This window comes from Marmota flaviventris, chromosome 6 (genome assembly GCF_047511675.1).
Source record: "Marmota flaviventris isolate mMarFla1 chromosome 6, mMarFla1.hap1, whole genome shotgun sequence".
In the NCBI taxonomy this organism is placed as follows: Eukaryota; Metazoa; Chordata; class Mammalia; order Rodentia; family Sciuridae; genus Marmota; species Marmota flaviventris.
The window spans coordinates 65,888,903-65,892,099 of NC_092503.1; positions in this window are offsets into that span (position 1 = coordinate 65,888,903).

A 3,197-nucleotide genomic window follows, 5' to 3' on the forward strand; every position below is an offset into this window, starting at 1 on the left:
AGGAGGCAGATTCTAAATGTTCTTACTACAGAGAGGGAGAAGGAGAGAGAAAATAGACAGTGATGGATATGTTCATTAGCTTGATTATGGTAATGATTTTGCATTGTGTACATGTATTAAGTCATTAAGTTATATATCTTAAATATGTACAATTGAAGAGAAAAAAAAAACCTAAAACCTAAAGGACAAAAAAAAGTGAAAAGTATACATTTCGGGATATAATTTTCCTTTGTCTGTTTCAGTAACAAGGCTCAATCTGTGGGTCACTCTATTTACCTCTCTTCTACCACTGTTTTCCATGTTTCCAGTTCCCATAGCTTCCTTTTGACATCCCATACCCAGCCTACTTTAGCTCTCATCTATGGTATTGCTCCAGCTGAGCCCCAGGCCTCACCTTTGCTCTGATATTATAAATTGTATTTTTAAACACATAAAGATCATAGGGAAAATTAAGATGCTTATTCCTGTATACTTGGATGTCAGAATGGTTTCATTTAAATTGAATGTGAGCACCATTGTGTTTTGTTTCATGTACATAAACTTCCTGGCAGCTAGGCTCAAATTCTAGCTCACCTATTTATTATGTGTGAGTAAATATAGAGTGATTCAAGGATTAGACTTGCTCCTTTAAAACAACTCACCTTTATAGGAACTAACTAGAGTCGCACAAGAACCACTGTAATCCCTTCTGAGGGTAGTGCCACTGATGCAAGACCTCATTTCATGAAAGTTCTATCACCTCTTTTTTTTAAAAAAAATATTTTTTATTTGTTCTAATTAGTTATACATGACAGTAGAATGAATTCTATTCATTGCACACAGATGGAGCACAGCTTTTCATTTCTCTGGTTGTACATGATAAAGAGTCACATCATTTGTGCAGTCATACATGTGCCTGGGGTGATGATGTACATCTCATTCCACCATTATTTTTTACCCCACTGCTCCCTCCCCTTCCCGCACTTCCCTTTGCCCTATACAAAGTTCCTTCATTCTTTCCATTCCCCCATCCTCCATTATGGATTAGCATCCACTTTTCAGAGAAAACATTTGCCCTTCAGTTTTTTGGGATTGGCTTACTTTGCTTAGCATGATATTCTCCAACTCCAGACATTTACCTGCAAATGCCAGAATTTTATTTTCATTTAATGCTGAGTAATATCTTAATATCTTCACACTGGGAGCCAAGCTTCCAGGACATGAGCTTTAGTGCATAAACTATATCCAAACCTCAGCAAGTGAAAAGAAATTGAGCTACTTCTTAATATTCAGTCATAATATGAGGGTAATATATTATGGTAATATATGAGAATACCATAAGGGGTAATATTCCTTTAATATGCCTTCCTGTCCTCTATAAAATTTCTCCCTCTCTCATGTGTTCTCACCTCTAAGCCACAAACTATTTCCTAATGGCTTCTGTAATCCTCAGGATAGTCTTCCTGTTTACACTAAAATACCTGGCAGGAGCAATTTTTCTACTGATATCTTCCATTCTCAGCATTTTTTTGATAGGTTTCCTAATTATAATTATTGATTTCATGTTGTCAATGCATCTCCTTTTTATTAACTTTATGTACTATATTATTTTGATATATGCTATCAAATTATGAACTTGGGCATGATTTCAAAATCTACTTAAGCTCTAGGAATTTACCAGCAGATATTTACTGTACATGTAGTCTACTTAAATTGCAGAAACTTATTACATTGTTGGGGTAAGAAAAAGATGAAGTTCAAATTATAGATTCTCATTTTTTTTTAGTGCCTTGTATTAGGATAGAAAAATTTAGTGTATGAAAAAGACACTTAATGTATTAAAATTTATAATTTTAATAAATTTAATTTGAAAACCAACTCTTTAAACAAAACTTATAAATCTTACTTTTAAAACAAATCTATTAATTTTTTGCTTAATTTAAAATACTCATTTCCCCTTATTAACATTCAATTATCTTATGGGTTTATCTGACTGAATTCCCTACATTTAAATACAACTTAAATTGATTAATAAATACCTTTCATTATCTTGCACTAATCCGATCTACATACTTTTTATAAGAATATTAAACATAGGAAAAAAACAGATCTAAAATTTGAATAAAAAGTCTCAAATATAAACTCAAATATATTTTGTTAGACTGAAAATCTATACATATTTTTTATTCATTCTTTTTTAGTTGTAGTTGGACAGAATACCTTTCTTTATTTATTTTATGTGGTATTAAGACTTGAACCCAGAGCCTTACACATGCTAGACAAACACTCTGCCACTGACCTACAGCCCCAGCCCTATACCTATGATTTTAATAAATTAAAACTTTTAGCTTTTAAAGACTATTTTGACAAAAAATCATATATGATATTAATGTATATATAACATGCATATCATAAATATAAGCAACTCAAATTATTTTTAAATACTTAAAATTTAAAAAAGGTTGCTGTAATACTATAGCAATCAAGATTCATTTCAGAAACTATAAATACTCTGGGCATTTTACACAGAAGAAAGGCTTAATATAGGGGGCATCTTCAAAAGGGCTGAGAAGTAGGGTGCCAACAGAATTACTGAGTTTAAAAACAAACCACAAAATCTTCTGTCCAAGGGTTGGAAATGATTGCACTTATGACCACAGGTGCCTCCACTGTACCAGATTGGTCTGGATATCTAGGTATTCAGTGAATGCAAACCTGGCTGTCCGGATTCCTTCCACCCTTACATTCCCACATACTGCTTGCCAGGAAAATAATGGCAGAGGTGTCCTCTGCCCCCTTTTACCTTCCAAGCTCCTGAGATTAATCCAACTGCTGAAAATCTTTTCATATGTACAATGCTAGCTGAAAGGGGGTCTGAGAGTTGTGACTTTTATTATTTTTATCTCTGACTCTTCCGAGTAGGAGACAGATGGAAAGGGAAAATGCAGCTTAATGAATCAAATTAATCATGTTCACCACAGAGGCCCACCTGATTCCCTAAAGTTACAAATTCAGACTATGCATTCTGACCATTGGTCCAGAATTCTGGACTACAGTTTCTAGAAAGATTTTTCTCAAATATACTTAGTACTTAGATTCATTGCATTATCTGTTGTATCAACAAGGGATCCCAGACCAGGCCTTTCTTCTAGGACTTAATGTTATTTTTAAAGCATAAGCTTTATGGATCCCCATCCAGTTTTAACATAATCTCATAT